Consider the following 18,011-nt stretch of genomic DNA (forward strand, 5'->3'; position numbering starts at 1 on the left):
TCCTTATCTGATATAACCTCTGTGTTCTCTAGAAATAAAGGTTTTGTTTGTTAATTTTCTTTTATGAGAGGGACACACAAAAAACCGGAACTTATTTATAAAATTGTGTATTTACTCTTACATGTTTAAACTTCAGTCACCTTCATCTCTGTTTGATGCAATACACCTATTGAGATGCTTTTTCTACTGCTCAGAACAGTTTTTGAACTTGTCGATTTGGATGCCTTTTAGTGCTTCTGCCGTTTTTTGGTCTCACCTCTTCCATATTAGCAAAATGTTTCCCTTTGCTTGGGGCAAGATCGGTGAACAGGGAGGGCAAGACATGGGGTGGAGGAGGCGGGTCATGCCGTTTTTTGGTCATAAACTGCTGAACACTCAGTGTGGTGTGGGCCAGTACCTTGTCATGATAGAAGAACCAGTCACCTGTTTGCCACAACTCTGATCATTTCTTCTGCAAATCATGATGCAACCTTCTCAGAACTTCCAGATAAAAACTTTGGTTGACTATTTGATTGACCAGAGGAACACATTCCGAGTGTACCACAAGGTACCTGCCCTCCAAAATTTAATTTCGGTTTTTTGTGGGTGCCCCCTCATATGTCTGTACATATTGCCCTCTTCAGGACTGAACTGTGCGCTATCTTGCGTCTTCTATTTGAAAACTGTTATTACTCTTCGTGTTGTGGAAGTTCATGTGGGAGAGCTGGGTATTGTGGAAATTAATGAAAGATGGATTTGCATTTTACATGTATGAATTAAATATTTTCTTCAAAATCTAGGGGAGAATTATACTTTTAGAAATATTTTCTTTGGCGCCAGAGAATTGTATCCTCTCTACCCTAGTGGCTTAAAAAGGATGTTTACATATTCTCAGGTGCATTCTTCCCTTCAGTGAATGACCTTGTTTCTCACTACCCTTTTTGCTGCTCTTCTTCTGAGTGCTCCCAGCACTGTTTTCTTTCAGGAACCTTCAGAATTTAGTCCTTGAATCTCGGCCCAGGTGAATATGTTATCAGCTTTCAACAGCATGTAGGATTGTTGGAACAAGGATTAGAACAGGCTCAGAGTAAATAGAGCTGCAGAGATTTTACAAGGATTCCATGAGAAGATTTCCATGAAAGAATTGCAACCCTGAGGCCCATGGGTTGGTTTAGGCTCACAAAATATGTTTGTGTTTATTCAGTATGATATACTGTTCAAGTTTTGAAATATAAAGTACCGTGGCAAGAACATTCATTCTTGAGTTTGGCAGGCCCGCCATCTCTGTAGCCATCTTCTAGCATCTCCAAGCATTTGGACAACTAGTTCTGAAGGCACTAGGCTGCAACCCTGATACACAGAGATTAGCACTTTGAATATGCCAAAGACTGATTTACCATCTATATTAGAATGAAATATTCTAATTTATCATTACTTTCAAAACATGGAAAATAGTGACTGGCATATATATGTTAAAAAATTGAAAACTATTACAGTAACACTTAAACATTTGTGGAATGATGGCTAAACAAATGCCCACATTTGGAAAGAAATTATTTTGAAGGCATACCATTTTAATAGGATATAATATTTTCTTAATCTAAAAAGAAATTATATATGTAATAGTATTTTGATACTCATGTGTGGCAAACTCTATAATATATAAAAATAACTATATATCACATGAAAACTCTCATTCAGACAAAAAAAATTTTTTTTAATCTATTAACTACTTAACCATTAAAAAAAGAACAGTTGTTTCTTTTAAATTTTGTGACTAGTCTTGTTTCTCTCAAGGACAGTTTCTAATTAAAGGTGCTTTTAAATATGAAATTGGATACTGGAACAAAGGAAATAGAGTAGTTTTAGAAAGTCAGATTTATTTTATAAGGTATCCATAATGTTTGATTTTTATAGTCATTTTAAGATTTGTGTGTATGTGTATGTGGTAGTGCAATTTCTGTTGGCTAATGTACATGTTATTCTGAATAATGCCAGTTCTAAAATGTTAAAATATAATATTATAAATTTGAAAATATAATATCATAAGTTTCATTGTTTCATGTAGGCACAAAATATTCTTGGAGCAATTAAAAATTATTAGCTGAACATTAACTTATGTGTTTGTCTTCATATTTCTCTTATACTGCTTAATTATGGAAGATAAAGTTTATATTTGTACATAAATGTACAATTGATGTCCAAAGATAGGTTTCTCAGTCAGCAAGAGAAGCCACTCTAAAAACATTAGAAAAATTATTAGAAAGTGTGAAAAATGAACTTGTATTAAAAAGTTTTGCCTATTTCAAATGTTTTAAAAATAATATTAAAATTCATCTCAGAGAAACTTTGACTGTCTTTTGATTTATTTTGGTAATTCAAAGTAATTCTCTGCTTATACCCAAAATTATATGTTAATTGTATGATAGATAAAATGTATGAAACTCTACCAGACTGCTTACAAATTTAGTTTATCAATTAAAATGTGTATTTTATGGATTTATTTCACATAATTTGTTAGTTAATAGTTATGAATTGTCTTCCTACAAATAAATCTGTGTTGAGAAAAGATATACAATTAAATTTTTTTAATCTTAATTCAGATCTCAAATGTTTTACATGAAAAAATTTCTTGAAAATGCTAAGACAGATGAAAATGGATGTAATTTTATAAATGAGCATCACCAAACATTTCTTAACCTTACTGCACTTCTAATTACTACTGAGTTTATTGAAAGTATTTCATAAAACTTGACATGTATGCATATGTTTCCTCACCGCAAATGTCATATGCTATGTTATTTAGAAAATATTCAAAATAGATGTTTTATAGTTGAGGATTTTTACTATCACAGAAAAGAAACCTCCCTTTTTAGAGTACATTAGTTAAAAAGGCTTGTACTAGTTGAAAATTTCAAATGATATTAGGGTGCTGAAACAATGTATATTGCTGCATTTCCCTCTTCTCTTTTATCTGTTTTTCTAATAGATATGAAGAAACATTGTATTTTACTAGACACTACATTTGTCTTTCTATTTATGTAGAAAAAAGGAAGTATAGCAGGAGAAAGCATGACTAAGAATAGATAGACTTTTCCATAAGTACAGGGCCCAATGAAATTAAATGGGCACCATTTAAAAAAACTCTTTAAAAAAAAAGTGTGGCATAAAAAATAAAAAACACACTAATATTATCTCAAATCTTTACTACCAACAATAAAATAATAACCATTTTAAATATATATATAAATAGAATAAGTGTATAAGAAGCATTATGAAATGTTTGAAGCATATTCATAATATACATTTTATGAAGATAAATTATTTTAAAACCTTCACTTTTTAAAGCAAGTTTTTTTTAATTAATGGGATTAAAATACCCTTTGATATATCAATCTACAGAATTAGACATTGTTTATGCCCTAACTTTAGAGAAAAAACAATGAAAAACAATTTTAGCTTTTCTCTCACCTGCTTTTTGCCTGAGAGTACATAGAATTTAAAAATCTTTAAAATTTAGTTGTCAGACTGCAACAATTAATATCTGTAACTGTGAAGTTTTATTTATCTATGTTTAGGAAATTTTAAATGATATAACATGGAAACATTAATACTAAAAAGAAATGTCAAGGTTTCATGTGAGATATGTGAGGTTTTACCTAGAATTCATACCTAAACTCATCTAGAATTATTTTCTACCAGGCAAAGTTCAAGAAAAACTAAAGGAAACCCTCTAATTTGAAGTGGAAATGAAATGTTTCCTTATTTGACCTGACCTGTCTTAAAATATATAGAAAATTAGGAATTGAGTAGTGGATGACATTTTTTTTTTTGAGTCGGAGTCTCACTCTGTCACCCAGACTGGAGTGCAGTGGCCGCTCCCAGTCACCGCAGCCTCGACCTACTGGGCTCCGGCGATCCTTCCGTCTCAGCCTTCCAAGTAGCTGGAACTACAGGCGCGTTACCACACCCGGCTAATTTTTTGATTTTTATTATAGAGTTGAGGTCTCACCAAGTTGCCGAGGCGGGTCTCGAACCTGCGGGCTCAGGCAATCCATTCACCTCTGGCTCCCAAGGCGTGGGATTACAGGCTGAGCCACCGAGCCCAGTTTATTCTTTCTAAAAATCCTAGTTCATAAACGTTTCATCAATAGCTGGTATCCTACCGTAGGATACAAGTATACTACCAACACCCACCATATTTCTCACCTCTATGAGATCTATACTAAAATTCTAAATCACTGGTTCCCAAAATGTCATCTCTGGACCGGCAGGATCAGCATCACCAGGGAACTTATTAGAAATGCACATTGTGGGGTCCTTAGCCCAAATCTACTGAATAGAAAACACTGTGGCAGAAACCCAGGGATAGATTTGGTTTAACAAACCCCCCAGATGTTTCTGATGTACTATCAGGTGTAAGAATACCTTTCTCCACCTCAGCACTAGTGCTGATACTTGGCATAATCTGCAGCCCATCCTATTGGCTTCACCAGAATTCATTAGAAAAGTGAATTCTCAGGTCCTATCTCAGATCTATTGAATCAGAATCTGCATTTTTAACAAGATCCCCCAGGAGATCTGCAAGCACATGAAATTTTGATAAGCATTACATGCATGATTAGGTGAGAGGAAAGGCAGCAAAAACCAACAGATGAACAACCTAATTAGTTAAGTAGAGTGAGCAGCACATGTAGCCTCAGGCAGTTGGTCTATAACTACCATAGGGTCAAGAATTTTGTCCCGGCTCAGTTGGTGACTCAGATTAGAGACCACTTTTTGCCGCCCACAAAGCAGCAATCTCCAGCTCCATATTTTTGTGGCCCCAAGTAACTGACCATGAACTCGGTACCTAATTACCACTGTATACTCATTAAGAGGGTATACAATGGCACATAATGTAACCAAGTTCAGAAAATTATATTTTCATTCCCACTTAGTAAATTTGTTTTGCTAAACCAAAATTGAGAAAAATCATATTTTGACAAAATAATATTAGCTTTAGTCGGATCTATTCAAGAAGTTTACTAAATTATGTTTAAAAACCAACTAGAATATCCCTGATAGTTTAAGAAAATATCCTGAGTTAATTTTGACAAATAGATGTCTTGATACAGTCTTTTCTCACGGAGTCAGTTTATCACTAGGCACATTTTAAAAGTTTTATTTTTTGGGTAGGGGTGAGGACCACAATATCAATAAGGGTACCTGATCTCAAGCCAGGCAAAATGGGAACCAAAAGGAGGCCCAAATTTTACCTGTACAATGTCCACTTGTATACCTAATCCTGAACTGTACCGCACATCTTTAAAAAAATTTTTTTTATGTATATATATAAAGTTTTAGTGGGGGTGTGTGGCTAAGAGGCTGTCAGAACCATTTTTTTGGTATTAAGTAACCATATTCTGTCATAATTGCTTCTCTTGGTTTCAGACTGGGAAAGTATGCAGAAGAAAATTATTTTAAGTTTTCAGAGTTCTCTCTTCCGGACTCTCAAGTCTCGGCCGCAAAAGCGAGATATGAAGGGAATGTCATCCTCTGGAAAGCGTCACAATAAGACGCACATGCTGTGTAGCCGCTGCTGTGGCTCTAAGGCCTACCACCTTCAGAAGTCGACCTGTGGCAAACGTGGCTGCCCTGCCAAGCGCAAGACAAAGTATAACTGGGGTGCCAAGGCTAAAAGACGAAATACCTCCAGGACTGCTCGGATGAGGCACTTAATACAACAGATTCAGGCATGGATTCCGTGAAGGAACACCACCTAAATCCAAGATGGCAGCTGTTGTGGCATCCAGTTTTTCTTAAGAACTGCAACAATTAGTCATGCAACAAATGTTCTGGTTTTAAAAACATTAAAAAAAAGTTTTCAGAGTTGTTTTAATTTTAATATCTTAATATAATATTAATTTAGTACTAATCATTAGTAAATATATAGCATAAGTATATATTGCAAATGTCAAGTATTAAATATACAAAATATGACTATTAATTAGCATTAAATAATTTAAAGTTTAACATTAAGAGCACACTTACCACTGACAGACAGATGCCCCTTAGTTTTTTATGTGATATTTATCAAGGCATTGAACCTCATTTATTTCAATCCTTCAACTCTAAAAAAAAAAATTTAATTGTTGGTTTTGGCAACCAAATGACAATGTTCTTTAACACAATGTGCTCATCATTTTCAGCATTGTATTATCTCTTTTTTTGCTTTTGTTTGTTTGTTTGTTTGTTTACTTGTTTTTTTTTTTTAATTGGAGTCTCGCTCTTGTTGCCCAGACTGAAATGCAGTGGTACACTCACTGCCACCACAGCCTTGACCTGCTGGACTCAAGCAATCCTTCCTCCTCAGCCTTCCAAGGAGCTGGAACTACAGGCACGCGCTACCATGCCGGGCTAGTTTTTGTGATTTATTGTAGTTGCCCAGGCTGATCTCAAACCCCCATGCTCAGGCAATTCTCTCGCCTTGGACTCCCAAAGTGCTGGGATTACAGGCTGAGTCTCTGTGCCTGGCCCATATTATCTCTTATACCTGTGTTGGACAAAGCTTTTTGTTTGTTTTTCAATATACATAGTCTCTAATATTCAATTGTAGTATTAAATTAAAGTTCAAATAACATCTTCCCTAAATATACACATATTAAAATTGAGCATACTGTCTCTACTTCAGTCCTGTGTTCCTATGAAGTGTCATCTAAGAGATGTATTTTTTTAAGTCTGATAGATTCAAGATTTGGTTGTATGCTAATAGCCTGAGGCATGTTCTTATTTTTTAACTAATCAATAAAGTCAATAAAAGCAACTAAATGTTTTCCTACTAATTAATCCAATGAATTTGCATCACAATCTAATACTTTTGGGTATGTGACTATTCAGACAGATTTCAGATGGGTAAAGGTGGATTTAACACAGAAAATTATGAAATTTTCAGCATGTGATCAAGACAACAATTTTATGGTTTTGTTGTATGACAAATGGTGATTTTATATTCTAATTGAAAGTCTGCTATTCTACTACTATAAGCTATAAGAAAATTTGCTGTTGTTGAAGTAACGGTCTCAGTGAATCAGTCAGGACTTATATTAGGCTGCTGGTAACAGAAATAATGGTGACTTAAACAAGATAAAAGTTTATTTTTCTCAAATGTAAAACTGAGGAAAAAGAGCTTGTATCACTTAGATATAGATAGATGAGTTTTTTAAGGACAGGCATAGCTTAGATAAATAGGAAACCAGACAGACATCTGGGCACCATCTTACCAGGACATAACTCTCTGGAACAATATTTATACTGACCAAGCAAGTCAGACCCAACCTTGGAGTGAGGGGATTGGCTGGCACAATCATAACGACCATAAACAAAGGCAAATGGGAGTTACCAGAGACACTAAGGCATGGGGCTTTAAAAGAAAACTTTTAACTTTTAAGCAGTTACTTCTTCTATTATCTCAAAAGTTCTTTGTAATGCAAGTAAACTTAGGAGTTAAATGATAATAATTGAAACTTGTGATCAATCTTGTTGTAATCCACATAACCCACAAATGCTAACTTAAAAAATAGACTTTTTAATCATTTCAAATAATATATAAAGTTTTCTGCTAACAGCAAGCCTGTATCCTTTCCCTTAAAGTACCTGCATATTCTCTTGAATGTGTCCTTGTTTTTTCTCTAATAAACTGTATTTTAAAACTCTATCTGTGACTTGTTCTGAAATTCTTTTCTGCAGTGAAGTCAAGAACCCACAGAGCAACTACATCCCACACCACCCAATATCAAAACAAATTCAGAGTATTAGGCTCATATGGAGGCTTCTTAATGCCATCAATGTCCCAGGAGCCTTTTCTTGTTCTATTCAACTGAGATAGGAATTAAACAGGACTAGTTTCCTAAGATAAACAACAAGGTTAATTGCTCAGGACAGGTGGCTAAGACAGTTTCTCCAGACAGGTAAATAGTCAGATTTTCTGAACTCTCCCAGAGAAAAACAAGATGCTGTTATGAACTGGTTAGCATCAGCTAGAACCAAGATGGCAGCTAATTTGCCTGCTACCTGACCTTGCCCCTCATTTTATGCTTATTATAACACATTAGCATGCTAATTGACACTCCTTCCAGTGCCATGGCAGTTTATAGTAATAAACTAAGTGGACCCCAATTCTTAGATATCTCCACTTCTTTCCCAAGAAACCTATGAATAGTGCACCCTCTGCTTAACATGCAATCAAGAAATATAAAAATAAAACCCTAGCAATCAGCTGCTGTTTTTCCTATACACCAGCACTGGCTGCTCTGCCTATGGAGCAGCCTGCTTTCTGTCATCTCAATAAGTCTGCTTTTATTTTTCAGCGGAAACCCCAACAATGTATGGAGGCTGCTCTGTCCACAGTGTAGTTCTCTTTCTGTTCTTCTTTCCTTTCAATAAACTTACTTTTGTTTTACTTTGGTGGTTTGCTTTTTAATTCTTTTCTGCACTAAGCCAAGAACCCACTTGGTCTTTCTGGCTAGATCCCAACTTTGGGATCCCCTGTCCTGTATCACAACTATCTTTTGTACAAATTGCTTCATCGTCACAAGACAGCCAATGCAATTCCAGTCATCATATCTGTGTCTAAAGGAGAAAGCTAGAGAATGGAGGAGCCCTCGATTTTAGAGTGCTCTTCCAGAAGCTCCCCCACAATAACTTCTACCGTATGTATTTGGAGGAACTTAGGCACATGTCCATCCCTATCCATGAGAGAGTGAGAAATGTGTTTTTTTTTTAGCTGAGTGTACCAGGTGAACAAAATCAGGGTATTGTGTTATGAAAGACATTCAATAATTATTTCAGGTAATCTAGGGGAAAATATGAAAATATTCTTAACCAATGTAACCCTACTCTGGGTCAATCTGATTTGTAAAAAAAAAAAAATTATTTCTTTTACAATAGAGAACTGTTTACTTGGAGTAGAGAAACCTGCACTTTCAATTGCCAAGATTAATTAAATATAACAGAGCAAAATCATATTTGAAATGTCACATAAATAAAAGGTCAGATTTTTCAGAGATTAAAACATGATTACCAGACCAGACAGAACTTGAATTGAGTCTGGGAGACTTTTACAGTTGGAAAAAAAATTATGAATAAATTTCTACATTAAAAATCAGGGTGTTTTACCCCAAATACAAATGTATGGCTTCTTGTTGAAAAACTAGAAGACCTGGTAACACTGAGTCTGTATTCCTAAAGGCCACCAATTGGTTGAAGGTGACAAGAGGATTTCTCTTTAGACAGTGCCCTCTGCAGCCTGCCATTCATGTCATAGACAGAAAGGCTGTCAATTGTCATTTTATCATGACACTTGTATGGTGATTTTCTGAAAGCAGAATTTTTTTTAAGTTGATGTCTCACTCTGTCACCCAGACTGGAGTGTAGTGGCACTATCATGACTCAGCATAGCCTCAAATCTCCTGTGCTCAGGTGATCTTTCCATCTCAGCCTCCCAAATAGCTAGGACTACAGGCATGTACCACACAGCCTGGCCAATTTTTTATTTTTATTTTTTCAAGAAACAAGGTCTCCTTATATTGCCCAGACTTGTCTTGAACTCCTGGACTCTAAGAAATCCTCCTGCCTTGACTTCCCAAAGTGCTGGGATTACAGGCATAAGCCATTGTGCCTGGCCATAAATGTAGATTTTCACAGTCGTGAAGGGGGAAAAAAAGAGATGTGTTTTCAGTACTATTATCTTTCTCAAGGTAAAATAATTTTTTAAAGGCTTCTCTTTTCAACCAATCATCACCCAGGACTGATCCATGGCACTGTTACTGGAGCCATCTACATTGTAGACTTTCAGCCCAACCATATGCCTGGCTGCTCAGAATGTGGAGGCTGTTTGGAGGTTTGGGTTACTGATGGTAAAATCTTTGTAGTAATTTTTCAGAACCACCTATAGTGCTTGCTGGATACTCAGGTGTCCCAAGTTGTAGAACTGGGACTTGCCATCTGAGGAGCGGACCACTTTCAGTATAAACCTGGGCTGCAGCTATGAGCTCCAGCAGGACACTGGCCAGATGATGGATGAAAAGAAAGGCACCCACAAAAGAGGCTGTGTATTGCACAATGCCCTGGCAATTTTGGTCCTAAGAGTCCAAAATGTGGACCCTGTAAAAAAGCCAAGAGGAAACCACAAAGAGTAAGAGGAGAAACTCCAAAAGGGTACAGAAAACAAACACCCATGGCAAGTTATCTCTCTGTGGAGGAAAAAGTGCCCAGGTTCCTGTAAGTAGAATGAGGAGTTTGAATGCCAAAGAAATAGAGTCCCTCACAAATTGTGCCACAAGGCTCCAGCTCATTCCTCCACAGGATCAGGGTAGTAGGATGAAGGGATGCGGATGAGGAAAACTAGAAGTCCAAGAAAAGAGGTGGCAGTGAGACCCAGGTAGTGTTTACAAACCAGCCTCATGCAGTCCTCCATGTCCATGCTGATCCTGGCAATGTCTTCTTGGGGTAGGTTGTGCTCCAAGGTGCCTGTGATGGCCAGTGGTCTCTTCTAAGCTGTCATCCTGAACTTCCTCTGTCCAAGTAGAATCATTTGCCAACAAGGGCTCTCCAGTGGGAGTTTGAAGGGTGACAGATTTTTCTGACTCTCTGCCATCTTTATTCTGGGGTGATTTGTGTCTCTCTCTTTGCCTGTGATTTTTTCTTTTTTCTTTTTTTTGAATGACTTGAACAGCAAAAATCCAGAATATGTGAATTCGGTATTCATAGCAATGGAGAGCTTGGGCTTGAGGAAGGAGCAGTTACTGCTTCTCCTTAGAGGTGAGAACGTCACCCATCAGATTCTTAAAATCTCAAGGAGATAGGAAATCAGAGGAGAAGCCCCACTTCAGCAGGAACAAATTATCTGCACTGGCCTTGCAGCTCTGGGTCCAAGTTCTTGGCTCACAGCGGCCTCAGTTCTGTGGCCTGCGCTTGGCTCTGGGACAGGTCCCGTTGCCGCCCTTGCACTGCTGCTTTCCATTTCCAGTCCCGCCAATGCACTACTTTCTGTTCCGCCATTGCGCTGGTGAGCTCTGTTTCCTGTCCCACCGTTGCATGGTCACTTCCGTTTCCTGTCCTGGCACCGCTCCTCTTGAGCCCAGTCCCATGAGTCCCGCAAGGCTGTGAGCCAAGAGTAGCAAGCTTGGCCGCCTGGCTGTGAGCCTGACCACCACCATTGATTTTTTTTAAAAATATGGTTAAATTGATTTATTTTCTGTTATAGTGAATAAACAGATTTTTAAATATATGATACAAATGGAAAATAATTTTTTTTTTTTTTTTTTGAGTTGGAGTCTCACTCTGTCGCCCAGACTGGAGTGCAGTGGCCACTCCCGGCCACCGCAGCCTCGACCTGCTGGGCTCCGGCGATCCTTCCGCCTCAGCCTTCCAACTAGCTGGAATTACAGGCATGCGCTACCATGCCCGGCTGATTTTTTTGATTTATTGTAGAAATGAGGTCTCGCTGCCCAGGCGGGTCTCGAACCCGTGGGCTCAGGCAATCCACTCACCTCAGCCTCCCAAAGGCGTGGGATTACAGGCTGAGCCACCTAGCCTTAAATAAATTTTTAAGAACTTAAAAAAAGAATGAAAGACCAAATATAAGTACACAAGGACAATTACAGGCCAACCTTGCTCTGACCATAGATGCAAAAATCTGTTTAAAAATATTAGCAAACAAAAATCCACAGGTGGTTCAGCTCTACTGGTACCCCATTACCTTTTAAAAATAATTTTTAAGTTGTTATATAGAAATTGCACATATTTACAGGGTACATGGTGATGTTTTGATACACATAATTTATAATGAGAGGATTACTTTTGAGTGAAATAAAATGAATGTAAGAAAGAAGGATGTGGCTGGACGTGATGCCTCATACCTGCAATCCTCGCACTTTGGAGATGGAGACAAGGGGATTGCCTGAGCCCAGGAGTTCGAAACCAGCCTGAGCAACATGGCAAGACCTTGTCTCTGCAATAAATTAAAAAAATTAGCTGGCTGCGGTGATGCACACCTGTAGTTCCAGATACTTGGAAGGCTGAGGCGGAAGGATTGCCTGAGCCCAGCAGGTTGAAGTTGCGGTGGCCATGAGGGTGCCATTGCACTCCGGCCTGGGTAACAGAGTAAGGTTCCAACTCAAAAAAGAAAAGAAAAGAAAGAAGAAAAAGGGAAGAGCCTTGAGAATGAAGAGGCAGTTTATTTTATGCAATTATGGTGGCTTTTGAGGAATAGAAAGTGAAAAGTAGGAGAGAAGTATGTTTAAATTTTTAGGAAGCAGCTGCACACTATGTAAAAGATGTTGAGGTTAGCCACGGGTAGAAATACTTTTCAAGATGGTTGCTGTATATTAAAATTATAAAGGATTTTTCCAGCCCCTGAAGATGCTTGCTGTGGTGTACTCCCAAAGACCCCAAAAGGGAAGGCACTGCGTCCCACAGGCTGAAGAAATGGTCCGGAGACAATAGAAGGGACATAGACTTTATTCAGAAACTTACAGGGAAGACGGTCTGGGAGCAGCCAGCTGGACAAGAAAAAACTGTTCTCGATAGTAAAAGGCACACAGATGATAGAGCTTTTTCCATAGGGTAGGGTTTCTAGTGGGCAGGCACAGTGTGAGAAGACACTTGAACGAATGTCTCATGCACACAACATGGCTGTGAATTTAGGGGTGGGTTTTTCAGTGTTGTAATAAACCAAAAGTGAACTAAAGGCAGATAAAGGTTGTGAGCATTGATGTAGGCATGCCCTATCTGGTCTGAATCAGCCTGGGGACTGGCTGCCTCAAGGAAGAATGCATAACATTCACTATGCACAGCTGCAAGATGTGGTCAGCAGGCACAAGGACACTTCACTCATGGTGTCAGCATGCCCTGCATGCCCACATACAGAGCCTGAAGGGAAGGGGACATCCTGGGTTAGCCACTCCCAGAATCCCTCCCCAGGCTTCAAACCCTGTTTGGGGCCATATCCAGGTTGTACTCTGGTTGTCAAGGAGTGTGTGTCATTCTACAAGACTAGAAAAGATTTGAAGTACTTTAGGTTTTGATTTGCTTACTGTTTTCAAGAAAGCACACAGTGCTGAGACTGGGTCTGAAGTGGGGAGAGGCTAGGAACACAAACCCAATATCTGGCCCAGATCATGGGGAATGATTGTAATTGATCAATCACCAAGCCCTCTTAAGTGTGTCCACTGAATGCCACTGACTTCCTCTCTCCCACCTAAACCTCCCACCCACAGCCTTGTACTAGGACCCAGTATTCTTAACTAACATCTGTAATTGTGTCTTAAGTGGTGTCCCTTCTTCTAGTCTCTCTCCAACTGAAAGGAGGTATCCCAGGTTTGGCCTCCATTACTCCACTGTTTTAAAACTGTTCAGTGGTTCCCCATGTATATATATGAGTTATCCCCTCCCCCAAACTGAATAACATATTCACCATTCTGAGTGCAAAACTCTAACCTGTAAAGCTCTAGAAACCTAAGGCTGTTTTTTCCTGTCTGTAACTTATTTGGCAGCACTATCAAACCTGCATAGAATTTAATTGGTGGCAAATCTGGATTGAACAAAAAAATACGTCTCAGGCTCAAATTTTCCTTCTATCCGCTTATTTAACTGCCTACTCATTATACCATTCAACACCTTAAACTTACCATGTCCAAAATGAAGTCCTTGATCTTCCCACCCATGTCTTCTCTTCCTCCAGTTGCAAGTAAAGGCCTTCACCTCATGACCCCAGGGTGCCAACTTGCAGTGTTCAAATTTTTCAGATTCCTTAACAACCATTCTCAAAACCATCTGCCTTCAAGGGTACCATGAAATATCATCCCTTGCTGATTTAGAACCCCTGTCTCCTTTCTCCATGTAAATCCATATCTTTAATATGACTTTCCAGCTCCTCTCTGACTAAATGAAATAAGCAAAAAGACCAAATTTTAATTGTCACCAGGGTATCTATCTATCATCTGTCTCTCTGTGTATGTATATATCTGCTTATCTATCTATTCATCTCTATACTTATTCATATTTATTATTGGCTTCCCCAAAACTAGTTAATTAAAACATTAAACATAGTAAAATAAATTAATCCTTATTATTACTTTCTCTGGAAGAAGCTATAGGATTGTCTGCTCCATATGAACTATAGCTTAATTGCCAAATCAAAGCATATAACTAGGAATTACAAGATTTTTTCTTTTAGTTTGAGTCTCATGTTTCTGATTGCTGTTTTATTAGTGCTTTTCATATACTTTCTATAAACTAAAAATTATATAAAATTCTCATGCTCATTTCCCAGTTATTCTGAAGTGTAAAAGCCTTTATAAGAAATTCCGAGGTCAGGTGCAGTGGTTCATGCCTATAATACTAGCACTTTGGGAGGCCAAGGTGAGATGATTGCCTGAGTCCATGGATTTGTGACCAACCTCGGCAACTTGGCAAGACCTCATCTCTACAATTAATCAAAAAAAGTAGCCAGGTACGGTGGTGCATGCCTGTAGTTCCAGCTACTTGGAAGGCTGAAGTAGAAGAATCAGATTGCCTGAGCCCAGCAGATCGAGGATACAGTGGCTATGAGCACACCACTGCACTCCAACCTGAACAATAGAGTAAGACTCCAACTCATTCAAAAAAAAAGATGTCCTAGTATAAATTTCAAATTTCAGTTTGCTTATAGCTAACATTCTACATATTATTATCTCAAAGTAACATCATAATTTGTTAATAATCAGTCTATGGTTACAGGTAGTTGGATAGCAGTCTATGGGTTACAAGTAGTTGGATAGCATAGGTTATATATGCACATATATTTTTATTCAGCAAGTACTTACCACAGGCCCACATAGTGACTGACCCAAGCATAGAAACTGAAAATAGACATGAATGTAAAACCTCATAAAAATTACATTCTAATACAGAGTTACAGACCAAAAACAAACAAACAAACAAACAAATAAAATATGAGGAAAAGATGGTAGAATGGAGTAGTTTATGTTAGACCAATGCTCTCACGAAGATCAACTAGAAGAACTGGATAAAATACAAAGTCTTCCTGTTAAAGTAATCTGAGAGTTTCAAAATCAGGAACAAGTAGAGAAACTAAAATTCCAAAGAATAGAACACCAGCAGTGGCACATTTTCCCCAGGAAGCATTTAAAGCATTTAAAGCCTAGATGCTGAGATAGATCTAGGTTTGGCGGAAGCAGAAGGCCACGGCTGGGGAAGAGAGAAAGTAGCAGAGTTTTTAGTATTGTGTGGGACTGGGGTGACAAAACTAGAGACTTGAGGAATTTCATGTAATTTTGGTTTTAGAATTCAACATTATTTGAAGGAAAAAAATGCTTTATGGGGCAGGAAGTTAACAAGTTAAGTTAAGCCCCTCTGGTACAGAAAGGAATCTCCAATGTCAGTACAGGAAACAAAAACTTGCTAGGTTAAGGAGCCACAATAAACATACCAGGCCCATAGTTAAAACCCTAGGAAGTAACCAGAGGTTTGAAATTTTCATTGGCATGCTCAGGAAACACTGACATGCTCAGGAAAGGCCTCACGAAGAAGGAGGCATAAAGGGTTCAAACCCTGAAGGAGACAAAGGAACAAGCAGTGTAGCGATCTGAGAGGAGATCATTCCATGTAGAAATTAAAGACCCAAGGAGGAATGTGGCTGGAGTGTGCTGTGTGAGGGAGGGCAGGAAGAGTCTGGGTCAGAGAAATCCATGATGGATTGTGTCAAGTCCTGTGGAGCACTGAAAATACTTTGGATTTTATCTAAATAAGAAGCCTCTGGAGAATTAAAAAAAAAAAAAAAAAATTCTGAAAGTTTGAATAGAGAAATGTCATGATCCAACTTGTTTATTAAAAGGGAAAAGCTGACTACTGGATTGAAATTAGACAGAAGTGAGGAGTGTTTGCAGCAGAAAGATCAATTAGGGTTTTTTGAAATAACCCAAGTGAGAGACAACAGTGGTTTGGATTGGGATGGTATTGATGAAATGGTGAAAAAGAGGTGGATTCCAGGTATATTTTAAAACCAGATTTGATAAGAATTACTGACAGATTGGATTTAGAATATAAGAGGAAAGAGGAGTCAAAGATGTCTGCCAGAGGTTTTGTTCTAGAAAGGCTGGAGTGCCCATTAATTGAAAGGGAAAACATTTTTGAGTGGAGAATTTCAGGAGCTCAGAACTGGAAAGACTGATTTTGCAATGCCTTCTAGATATCTAAGTTAAGATTTCCCTGAAATTCAAGGGAGAGATCTGAGAGAGCTTTAGATTTGCTGGTCTTCAGCATAGAGGTGGTATTTAAAAGTCAGAGGACTGAATGAAATTAACAAGGGACTGAGTATAGATAGAACCAGAATAAAGATCCAACACCTAGTCCTGATGCACTGCAATATAAAGAGATTATGTAGAAAAAAAGGAATAAGTTAACAAGGTAGAGAAAGAAAAACAGAAGCCAAGTGAAAAACAGGTTTCATGATGAGTCTACCAGCTTTCCGCAATTAAGACAAGCTGAAAAATTAACCATTAACTTTAACAATATGAAAGTCTCTATCACCCTTTTTTTTTTTGAGTTGGAGTCTCACTCTGTCACCCAGACTGGAGTGCAGTAGCACACTCCTGGTCACCGTAGCCTCGACCTGCTGGGCTCCAGCGATCCTTCCGCCTCAGCCTTCCAAGTAGCTGGAACTACAGGCGTGCGCTACCGTGCCCGGCTAATTTTTTTGATTTGTTGTAGAGATGAGGTCTCGCCAAGTTGTCCCAGCGGGCCTCGAACCCACAGACTCAGGCAATCCACTCACCTCAGTCTCCCAAAGCACAGAATTACAGTCTGAGCACCGAGCTCGGCTCTCTATCACCCTTGTAAGAACATTTTTGGTGAAGAGGGAGGGAAGCAAATCTGACTGGAAGATGTTCAAGAGATAAGAAGAAGAAAGAAAGTGAAGTCAGTAAATATAGAACAGCTTTCCCCAGAACTTTTCTGTAAAGAAAAGCTGAGAAATTGGGTGTGGTAGCTAGAGGGAGAAATGGTATATAGAGATGTAGAGATTTCTGTTGTTTTGGTTCATATCCCATTGGAAAGATAGAGATGAACAAAATTGACGATACAGGAGAGAAGGGGTAGAATTGTTCTATGCCCGTGAGCAGGTGGGAGCAGATGGGAATGAGTTCATAAGTGGAGAGGTTGGCCTTAGTCACGAACAGGGTCAGTTCTTCCATAGTGTAGAAGAAAAAGTCAGATAAATGGAACAGATATAAACAGGTGGGTAGATGTGAAGTTCTCCTTGACAATTTCCATTTTCTCTGTGAAACAGAAAGCAAAGTTAGTAAGTAGAAGTGAGGACAGAAGAGAATGTATAGACAATTTGAGCAGAGAGGAAGGACGAAAATATTGTCAAGGAGAATGGGGAAGTGAATGGACTAGACAAACAGAGTAAAAAGCCCCATTTGAGAAATTGATCATGAGCTTAAAGGGAAACTCCAGAGCCCTTTAGAGGAGTTTATCTCCAGCCACATTGAACTGTGTGTAGCAGCTAAGTGGAGGTTAGATTTAATCAGGGAGTGACTTTGACAAGGAAGACAACAAAGTCATAAGAAACAGTAATAGAATGTATATATGTGCAAAGAGTGATTATAGGACTATAATGATTATCAGGGAACTTAAACTGGATGAATAGGGAAATGAGGTCATAAAAGGGGTAAGAGAAAGTAAAAATGTGTTAGAATCGATACATTTAGAGGCTAGTGAGATTTAAGATTTATTGGAATTGAGATAATATAGTGAGGAAGCTGTGAAAGTAGAAGGCAGAAAGGTTTGAAGCTGAGATTTCTGGAGTAGTTACAGTGGCTGGTCATGGTAAGGTCAGGAGTAGGACCATGGTGTGAGTAGCTGAGGTTGTGGTAGAGGGTAAAACATTGAATGGGATGAACTCAAGGAACTGAAGGACTAGAGTCTTCAGAATGATCCTCTACTTGCGTATTAATTGTCTTTTTTTTTTTTTTTTTTTTAGTTTGGGT

The 18,011-nt window shown here is 38.3% G+C and overlaps 2 pseudogenes; one reads left to right on the forward strand and one right to left on the reverse strand.

Moving 5' to 3' along the window:
• The first annotated feature begins 343 nt into the window (after window positions 1-343).
• Window positions 344-5,784, forward strand: LOC110594513 (annotated as a pseudogene).
• A 3,961-nt stretch (window positions 5,785-9,745) lies between these two features.
• Window positions 9,746-10,726, reverse strand: LOC103275978 (annotated as a pseudogene).
• Between the last annotated feature and the right edge of the window lie 7,285 nt (window positions 10,727-18,011).

Source organism: Carlito syrichta, unplaced genomic scaffold (genome assembly GCF_000164805.1).
Source record: "Carlito syrichta isolate Samal-C Ts95f unplaced genomic scaffold, Tarsius_syrichta-2.0.1 Scaffold315831, whole genome shotgun sequence".
In the NCBI taxonomy this organism is placed as follows: Eukaryota; Metazoa; Chordata; class Mammalia; order Primates; family Tarsiidae; genus Carlito; species Carlito syrichta.